The sequence below is a fragment of the Galeopterus variegatus genome, unplaced genomic scaffold (genome assembly GCF_000696425.1).
Source record: "Galeopterus variegatus unplaced genomic scaffold, G_variegatus-3.0.2 Scaffold2937, whole genome shotgun sequence".
NCBI lineage: Eukaryota > Metazoa > Chordata > Mammalia > Dermoptera > Cynocephalidae > Galeopterus > Galeopterus variegatus.
In genome coordinates, this window is record NW_007729048.1 from 239,269 (window position 1) to 250,579 (window position 11,311).

An 11,311-nucleotide genomic window follows, 5' to 3' on the forward strand; every position below is an offset into this window, starting at 1 on the left:
TAATAATAAGTTAACCTCAGCTTGCTGTAATTTTTTACTTTATAAACATTTTACATTTTTTTTAAAACTTTTTGACTCTTTTGTGACAGCACAGCTTAAAATACAAACACATCTCATAGCTGTACAAAAATATTTCATTGTATCTTATTCTATGAGCTTTTTTCTATTTTAAAAACTTTTTTTTTTTACTTTTTGAACGTTTTTTATTAAAAACTAATACACAGATACACACATTGGCCTAGGCTTATATAAGATCCAGGTGTTCCATCTCTACAACTTGTCCTACTGGAAGGTCTTCAAGGGCAATAACATGCTAGGAGCTGTCGTCTTCCATGATAGCAATGTGTTCTTCTGGAATACTACCTGAAGGATCTGTTTGAGGCTATTTTACAGCTAATTTTTTTTAAGTAGAAGGAGTATACTCTAAAATAAGGATTAAAAGTATAATATAGTAAATACATAAACCACTAACATAGTCATTTGTTATCATTATCAAGTATTATGTACTGTACATAATTGTAGGTGCTTGACTTTTACATGACAGCCAATGTAGTAGAGTTTGTTTGCACAAACATCATCACAAACATGTGAGTAATGCATTGCACTACAATGTTATGACAGTTACAATATCAACATTAGTAAGCGATAGGAATTTTTCAGCTCGATTATAATCTTATGAGAGCGTTGTCTTACGTGCAGCTCATCATTAACCAGAATGTCATTGTTGGCACATGACTATATTTGTAACTTGCTTGTCTTCCTCAAAGCAAACACTTTATGATAATCTCTTTACCAAGAAACAGTGACATCTTATCCTTCTCCCCAGTCTTTCTGTCTCCAGCATTATTCTAGAGTACATACAATAAATACTTTTTCTCTCTTCAATCCCTTGGCAGACAGGGGTAATTGAGGACAGTTTTCATTTCAGAACTGTAATAAAAATAACTAATATTATTGAACAGTTATTACATGCCAGACATTTGTATTTTTAACCTGCTATCTTTTAAAATTATTATAATAACATTATTCAGTAGGTATTATCTCCATTTTACAAATGAAGAAACTGACTTCTAGAAGCTTAGCAATTTCCAAATGATCTTAAGCAGGTAAATTGCTGAGTAAGAGTTTCAAGCCAATACGGTGACCAGAAAATTAGCTGATACTTTACATTTTTTCAAATGGGCAATGGTCAGGTCATACAACAGCTAGGGATTTTAAAGTTTCTGGTGAAATTAATGGATGGGGGGAGGTCATTGGGTGGGGACTTGTATTCTCTCACAGAGGTATTTTGAGGCTCAAAGAAAATTTGTTTGAAAGCATATTTTAAACATGGCGCATATTTTAAACATGGCCCACATTTTGTTACTATCAGTAGAATTTTAAAAAGTAGTTTCTTTTATCAAGTCATTATTTTTTAAAATGTCATTATCAAGTTCAGTATTTTTATTCTACTCACTTTTAATCTAAGCTGATTTTGAACATTTTGAATAACAAATTGCTTGAAGGTATGTACTGTATTTTCAAAATAGAATTAGTTACTTCCTATTTATTTCCCTGTAAATATCTACCTGTTTCTTAAAAGGCTGATTACTAAAATAAAGGGTTATTAAAATAAATAGAGAAAAATCAAAGCAATGAAAAAAAAAAAACTTAAAAGGTGTCTATGAACGAACTTATCATTACTGTACTCTAACTTTAGTTCTAAATTCTGAGTTTTTTGACACTCCAAGGTTGCATAATTCGTTTTATGTGATGGAGGAAGTATACCAATTCTTAAGGCATAAAAACAGTTTCAAGGCACTAAATTCCACAATAAATTTGTCATAGGACACCTTTGTTTTGATTTTATCTGGAAAGTCACAGGAAAGCATTGATAGATTTTATAGATTATATAGTATATGGTAAAGGAAAAAAATTAGTTATTTAATTAATTAAAGTAAAATTAAATTCATTTACTGGTACAATTATTGACCCAGCTAAAGTCATTGTATTCTTCAAATATCAATTCTACCTTCCCCCTTTTTACTAGCAGAGTTCAAATGTCTAAATGCAAGAGTAGAAACATCAGCCTATGGAATTGGATAGGATATTTTTAGAGTGGGTGCAACAGTTGAACAAGCCATTCAAGGAATTTTAAGATAAAAGCAGGAGAATAGGTGAAGTTGTGAACCAAAGGCATGAGAAGAAGAAAAGAGAAATTAGAGGGTGTATGAGACACCAAAATGTAAGTTAGTGGCATGAGATGATAAACAGGCACAAGGGACACTGAAAACAAGGCTGAGGGACACTGAAAACAAGGCTGAGGAACACTGTACCTAGGATACACCAAATCTGGAAGGGGGCTTTAAAAACATGCCCAAACTTTTCTCCCAGGGGAATCATTGTCTTATTACCCAAGAATGTAAATCTATCTCCTCTCTATAGAGGAAGAAGACTTTAGTATGAGGAATGTTTTCAGGGAGGGAGATTTTTTTTTTATTTATCTAATGCTGTTCAGGAAAGGAATCTGTCTTCTAATCTAGAGGGATAGAGCTGCTGAGGCTGTTTGCTATTCACAAAATGTAAGTTAGTGGCATGAGATGATAAACAGGCACAAGGGACACTGAAAACAAGGCTGAGGAACACTGTACCTAGGATACACCAAATCTGGAAGGGGGCTTTAACAACATGCCCAAACTTTTCTCCCAGGGGAATCATTGTCTTATTACCCAAGAATGTAAATCAATCTCCTCTCTATAGAGGAAGAAGACTTTAGTATGAGGAATGTTTTCAGGGAGGGAGATTTTTTTTTATTTATCTAATGCTGTTCAGGAAAGGAATCTGTCTTCTAATCTAGAGGGATAGAGCTGCTGAGGCTGTTTGCTATTCACAGATATTTGAGAAGATAAGCCAAAACAAGACGTTGAAATGCCATGGAGTACTGCCTCCCAATAATGTCTTAAGTAGATTGTTTCCAGGTGATAAATTGAGTTTCTTTGCAACCAAAAAATTTCTTTGCAAGCAAAGAAATGGGTGGCTAATTGATGTTAGAGTTACCCATAACAAAGAAGTTTAGGTAAAAAAGTAGACTAATAAACTAGTACATTAGACCACCAAGTCCTTCAGTGACTTGTGAAGAACAATCTGAATTTGAACATAAATGATGAAATCTCAGAACAGAAAGGAACAATAAACTTCTCTTAGAAAAAGCAGAGAAAGCAATAACCATAAAACAAGATTTTTATTGCACAAGTAATAAAAGGGAATATTGCTCTTTTAATAGTCCTTACCTCCAAAATTATATACATTGACTCTAGTTTTAGAGGTATATGTGCTGAAATATTTAGGGGGAAAGTGTACTTTGAAATGTTTCAAAAAATAAGACTGGATGGGTAGATGGACAGAGATGTGGTTGAGCAAATACAGTAAAATATTGGTAGGAGTCTCATAATAGTTATATGAGTGCTCACTAAAAATTCATTTTCAACTTTTCTATGAGTTTGGAAACTTTCTTAAAACATGTTGAAAAAAATATATATGAAGTGGTGATGGGAATATTTGTGTTTTTGTTTGCTTCACAGCATACTTTCTGGGACATTGTCTACTCATTGAATTAGAACATTAGAGATTAAACCTCTGAAGTAATGGAAGAAGTTCCAACTCTTTTGTCAAAATTCTGGACATTTTCTTTGGCTCAAACCTGAGCTTCTTTGACTTTGAGGATTATAGTCCCAGTATGGACATCATTAGGCATCACAACTATGATAGTGCCTCAGAGAGAAGCTGCAGACTTTGACAGTGGTGATGACTGTAAACATAATGACAGCGAACCAGAGTCTGAGAGGAGCTATCACAGGAGCCAAGGGGTTAGTCTGGAACTATGATAGTGCCTCAGAGAGAAGCTGCAGACTTTGACAGTGGTGATGACTGTAAACATACTGACAGCGAACCAGAGTCTGAGAGGAGCTATCACAGGAGCCAAGGAGTTAGTCTGCGGAGTACTTTTGTTACATGCCCCTGAAGACCCTCAAGTCTTTTGGAGGAATCTGGAGGAATCAACTCTTCAAGAATTCTGAAAGGAGTCATAAAAGTATGAATTTATGATTATAAATATGTCTCCTTAACTGGTGTGACCTGGGAATTCCTGCTTATTAAAAATCATTTAAAATAGCCATGGAGTTGGAATAATGCTCACAGTTCTGTTTTCTCAAGAGTTTACAATAAGCAATGGTATAATGTGCTACTCACAAACAAAGAGCTGATACTGGATTAAGCTAGGTTCTAACTAAGTTGAAAATTGAAGTGGTAATATGTGATGTTATCAAAAAAAGTGGGAAATTTGAATGCAGTGAGCTGGATATCAGAAGCCACAATATAGAACTGGGAAGAAGTTCAAATGGGAGAGGCTGAATAAGTAGAAAGATCATCCAGAGTAGAATAGGAACAGAAATGTTGATTGGATATGAGATTTGTTTAAATATTTCCCTTAGACTCTAAGCTTCATGAATATGGTCTTCCTTATGTATCTTCTTCATCACTCTATTCCCAGCAGTGATTACACTGCTTGAATCTAGAGGCAGATTTCCCATGAAAATAATGACTTCCTTAAGCTTCAGGGCCCCTTCCTTACACAAGTCTCTTCCAAGACCCCAGGAGGGGCCCCAAGCAATGTGTTCACAAGTTTATATGTTTTTGTTAAACATTTGTCATTTTTTAAAATGTTTTATTCTGTAGTTTTTATTAAAGATAGCCTCCAAAATTGTATGAGCTCAGGCTACTACAAATCTGAATTGATCACTGCCTAAGATGTAGTAGATATTTAATTAATGTTTGTAGAATTAAGGAATGAATAAAAGGGGACCGAATGGTAAGAATTAAAAGAACAGACCTTGAGAATTGTCCCTAAAACTTGGGAGCTGTACCTTACAAATGTTCAGTACCTTGCATATATTACATAGACACCTGCATTTTTTTCATAATGTTTGGATAACGTTTGTGAGAGGGGAGAAAAACAAACAAAAAGAAGAATGGATGTTTTAACCACCTCACTCCAAACACACACACACACACACACACACACTCACACACACACACACACACACACACACACACACAGGAAGGCTTGTGCTTTAAAATAAGTCAAATATATAAGACTGAAAATATTGAGCTTTTTTTTTTTCAGCAAAATATGTGATGGGGGAATATATATTTTATTTTCTCTAATAGCTATCAAGAACAGCCTTAAACAACTTGCTCTAATTCCAAAACAGAATTTAAAAGAAAGCAGGTGGCCACTGGAAAAATGAACTACAAATACGTAGGAATTTAAAAATATTTCTAAAACATAAAAAGGCCTATGATAATTGAGTAAACTAGTAAAATAATTAAGACACCTTTAAAGAGCTTTTTGAACTAACCTGTAGGTTTTCTGTACATGTTTGTAAGAAACCAAATGAAGACATTGAGAAACACTAAATTTGAAAATGTTCACTAAACATTAATTTTTATTTTTTTTAAATAAAGAGAAAGGGAAGATAAGATAAAGTTGTATTTTTAATCTTATTTGTAAGTTCCTGGTAAGAGAAGAAGCATTGGGCATATTAATGTGTTTGCTGCTCCTCTAATTTACTATTCGCTTCCTTCTTTAATGAGATCTGCTCTACAGCCCATAAAATAATTGTTGTGGTAAACTGACTTTTTAAAATTAGCTACACACCAGTTGGTCGAGAAACCTATTCCTCTGGACCATTCATGCACAAAATACCTTTGTGTGAAACCCTTTCCAAATGTGTAATGACTGGAGTTAGTCCAGAAGTTTGCCCGCAGAGTCTCTCTGCATGACTGTCGGTGGGAGCAGCCTCACAATTTCCTTTCCTCAGAAGCATTACCATGAGACACTGTCATGAGGGCATGCTTAGGCCACTTGCGGGCTGACACTGAAAATACATTCAACCCGAGCGCTATTTCCAAAGAACTTGTTTTCTTTAACCTGCAGAGATGCTACCTGACCCAGAGTCTGGCTGTATGGTACCGAGTTTGAGGCAGAAACTATTTAAAGACTCTGGAAATCTAAATAAAAAGCTGTCACCTGTCCTTAGAACCATTAGTTCATTGTTTCCCTTGTATGTTTTCCTTGTGTTAACTCTCACACTGTGATTGTTAGTCCACCACAGTGACTCCTGATGGAAGGAGGCAGACTGAGGCTGGAGTGGTTAGCTCCATCCATTCCTCAAAAGTGGAAAGCACAGAGGTCTGGAAGATACCCCGGTTCACAAGGACATGGATACAATGTAGTGCTGAAGGTTGTTTCCAAGAAATGTAGAGATGGAGCCTACAAGCTCATTTTGCCCTCACCAGCATACTGCTAGATCATAGGGGCTAACAAGGATGAATGCGCTCCAAAGTAGTTACTGATTAATATAAATACTTTTCAAGTGTTGCAATTTTTGTTCATGGAAGCATCCTGCATATCTGGAAGAAAAATGAAGCTTTGCTTTAGAACAATTAATATCAGTATCTTTTTAACAAATAAGTACTCTAAGGGAAAATAAACTGAATCGAGGGGAGCTTTAGCATTACTTAGTGCATATTGCATTATTCTACTGGTTGCAATTTTTGTTCATGGAAGCATCCTGCATATCTGGAAGAAAAATGAAGCTTTGCTTTATAACAATTAATATCAGTATCTTTTTAACAAACTCTAAGGGAAAATAAACTGAATCGAGGGGAGCTTTAGCATTACTTAGTGCATATTGCATTATTCTACTAAATTATTTTCTTTCTTTTTTTCACTCTTTTTTTTTCTTTTTGTGAGAGCATGGTAGTTTATTGTACAAAAGAAGATTATGCATTTCCGCTATCAAAACTGACAAATAAACAATTTTTAAGTCTATGTTATTTTTTGTATTTGAATTGAGGATATGAGCATCAGTTCATTTTATTAATTTTACAAATATAGTAGGAAACTTCTAAATGCAGGCCTTGTACTGGGTGTCAGAAATCTAGTAGTGAACAAAGCTGGCATACATTGAAAGTTCTCTGCATGCATCTACTACTTATTTTAAATAAGCTCTCTATATAGAATAAATTTTCTCTACATAGATATCATCTATATACATATAGATATAGATAGGTAAATAGTGCAGTGGATTGAGTGCCCCTCCCCCAAAGTCATTGGAGCTTAATCCTTACTGTAACTGTTGAGGGTAGGAAATCCTACTATGATAATTGAAAAGTGGGACCTTGAAGAGGTGATTAAGTTGATGGTTTAATGGCGGTCATGGGCATGGTTCTGAGGCTTTAAAAGGAGAGCATGTGAAAGTTTCTCTGTCTCTGCTCCACCATTTTCTGTCATGTGAGACCCCTGCATTGCTATAGAGCCACCACCAAAGAAGACCCTCTCCAGATGTGTTCCCTGGACTTTTGTACTTCCCAGCCTCTGAAGCAATAAATTTAATTTTCTTACACAGTACTCAGTTCCAATATTTTGTTATAAGCAATAAAAACAGACTAATATAGATAGATATCGATATAGATATAGATAATACCTTTAGCCCTTGTTTATTTTGTATTAATTGAATATTTGAAATTAAAAGGCTTATTCAGAACCCATAAAAATTTGTGTTAAAATGCATCACCTCAAGGCAAAATTTGATATTATCACCTAAAACCCTGAAAACATCAATCCATGAGGACAGAGTCTAAAGTGTCTTGTAGGTCAGAGTTTAGATTTACAAAAAAGTCTGATGGGCACAATGTAACTCTATATTATATTTTGCAGGATATAATGGAGAAGACAATGAACTAAGTTTTTTTTTACCTTAGACTTTTCTCTAGAGAGGACCATACCTGTTTCAAGGAAAATTGTGATACGATTTTCAAAAAATTTACTTTATGACCGACTGTTAGAGAGCAAGATGGGTAGTTGATGACCTACAGAGAGGAACTGCAAATGGGAGAAGACATAAGGGAAAGGTGAGATGGAGCATGAATCAGGACAATACTTATATTACAGATTTTTTAAAAGTAGGAAGTGGTACAAACAGGTAAGGGAGACATGGTTGAAGCAAGAAGCTCCCCTCATAGCTCAACCAAGCACTGTCCAATGACTCTGTCCAGTGGAAGAGAACAAGGGACAAGAACGTTGATCTAGAGCCATATGTAAAAATATAACAGCTATTGGGAAAATAGAGTCAGATGCAAATGCTAAAAACTATGAATAAAATGCAGCGCCATGGAGATAGTGACAGATCTAAATCTAGATACAGATACAGACATCAAGAATAATTGAACTAAACAGACTACAGATCACAGTACCATCCTGGAAAGGGAGTATGCATTGTGTATGCAGATGTGCATGCACGCCAGAGAATTCAGGCAGGCATTAGGTCAGCACCAGGCTGCATTTGGTTGCAGATTAACAAATCTTCACATCTGCAGCTGTTCTGAAAACCTTTATAATATCTAGACTGTAGTTAGCTTCAGCTAATGTAAGAGGATTAGAGTTGATCCCTACAAGTGAAGTGATTTCTTTGGAAATGAGAAGAAAAGGGTGAGAAATAACAAATAGCTTAATTCCATTCCTTAATAAATGTAAGCAAGTGGTGCATTCCTAAGTAAACCTTTAACATGTATATTTTCAGAAAAATTAAACTTGTTTATCTTTGTAAAAAAAAATTTGCCTTCAATAAATACAGCTTGACACACCTTATAAGACTTGAAATTAGTCATGTTTATCAGCAAAGAATTCCTGAGTCAGTGAATTGCTATAAATTTTCAAAACATATTCACTTTAAATGCATATGAAAAATATTTGAAAAAGGACATAGTAAACTTGCATTCATTAAAATCAGGCCTATGACAAAATTTATGCTTCTAAGTATACCAAAACTCTGAGTTCTTTATAAAATAGATCATCTGAGAACAAAAGTTTTGAATGAACCAGTATTGCAGTTACAGCCTTCTCGACTTTCTCGCAGCTGTGAAAAAAGTTAGCAATGGTGCAGGTTAGGCATACAGGGAAACAGGAAGCCAGATCTACTTTCAAAATAAACAGGGGCTCCAGAGCTGCACACCTGGAAGAAAATAGAAATAGGCCTCACTCAGCCTTTCAGATCTTCACTTTCCGCCTCAGCAAAAATGAGATTAAAGCTAGTTGAGAGGCTCTAGGGAGAGTTTAGGAAAGTGTAAATGAGATCACAACTATTAACACAAGGTCTGGTCATTCTGGCCTGATTTAATCACACGAGATCCCTTCCTTACCAAAAAGAACCTCTGAATATTCCTTCACCCAAATGCAGCCCATCCTCCTTCTTGGAGGAAGGAGCCACAGATCTTTTATTGAGGGGGACACAGTCATGCACTACATAGTGACGTTTTGGTCAACAACAGAGCACATACACTACAGTGGCCTCATAAGATTATGATGGAGTTGAAAAACTGCACTACAGGGCCGGCCCGGTGGCGCACTCAGTAGAGTGCAGCGTTTGGGGGCACGGCAGCGCTCCCGCCAAGGGCTCGGATCCCATATAGAGACCGGTCCGCTCACTGGTTGAGCGTGGTGCAGGCGCGACACTGAGGGTTTTGATCCCGTTACTGGTCACGAAAAAAGACAAAAAGGAAAAAAAAAAAGAAAAGAAAGAAAGAAAAACTGCACTACCTAGTGGCATTGCAACCATCATAACATCATAGCACAATTATTTTTATTTTTCTTATATATAAATTTTGTGTGGCCTAGGTGTACAATATTTATAAAGTCTACAGTAGTGTATGGTAATGTCCTAGGTCTTCATATTCTCTCACTACTCACTCACTCACCCAGAGCAATTTCCAGTCCTACAAGATCCATTCATAGTAAGTGCCATGTATAGGTGTACCATGTTTTCTATTTCATCCTGCTTTTTTACTGTACTATTTCCATGTTTAGATACACAGATACTTATGTTACAATTACCTATAGGATTCAACACAGTAACATGCTGTACAGGTTTGCAACCTAGGAGCACTAGGCCTAGGTGTGTAGTGGGCTATACCATCAAGTTTTATGTAAGTACACTCTATGATGTTCTCACAATGATAAAATCACCTAACAACACATTTCTCAGAAAGCATTGCTAACCAGTGCATGACTGTAGTTCTACCCTCCTAGGGGTATATAGGAGGGGTCTTCAGGAGAAATGTGTGATGTCAGAAGTGAAATTTCTGATGAATATCAAGAGTATCCAAGACAAGGGTGAAAGCCTGAAAACCCCAGCTCTCTATTCCTTCCAGTTAAGGAAAGAAGGATGCTGCTTTTCTTCACAGTATTTGACTCTACACATATACAGAAAGTGAAGATGTAACTCTGGACCCTGAAACAGCACATCTTAATCTTCCTGTCTCTGAGGATAGAAAAATCTGTGACGTTTGTGAATAAATATCAAAAGACTTCATCATAATCAAAAATGATTTATGGTTTATTCAGTTGTCCTGGATTTGATTCCAGCTGCAAACATACTGGGAGGCCCAAGTGGGTAAAAAGCCTGAACAGACAGACCCCAGAGCTTTGTAAAGATTCCCATTCCAGACAGAGAAAGCGACCCCACCATCCACCCTGTATTGCCCAAAGTGCTGTTTTGGTCACTCTTCTGCTAAAGAAAAAGCTAAGAGGGAGCGGAGTTCATCTCTCAAGGAGTTGGGTGAGGTTCCCTTTTACAATTTGAATGACAGGTCTCACACCATTCTTTCACTTACAAATTTTCTGAGGTACTAAAGCCTTACTGTTGGGCCTTTAAAAAACTAACACCACCTTAAAGTGACATTACAAGTGGATTAACGTGGCAGCCTAAGACAGCGCCGGGAGAAAGCAGGGTGGGAGTGTCTGCGGGAACCTGGCCTTAGCCCTTACTGGCTGCACTTGTGAACACTGAGTAATTGCAATAGCTAGGTATTGAGACAGGATGCATGCCCTTAACCCTTAAGCTGATTGGAGGATGTAAAAAACCTGCCTTTGCCATTTACCTTTATAAGCCGATGCTTGTGTGTTAATAAACGGAACTGCTTGGAAGAACCCCCACCGCATCTGAGTGTCCTTTAACTGGGCTGGTTTGAGGCTGGTGGTGTGCACTGGTTTGAGGCCGGTGGTGTGCTCACCTCTCATCATGGCTCTCTTCCCCTGTCTCCTTCAAAAGGGGACCAGAGGGAAAGAGGAATCCCAGGCCGTAAGCTCACCCACTGAAAGGAACAAGGCTAGGGCTGTATGGGTTGGCGGCTGGCGGCGGACCCGACAGAGTGGTGCCCTGTGTGAGGAGTTTTTTAAAAACTCGTGGATGAAAGAAAAATGAGCGAGTGAGGC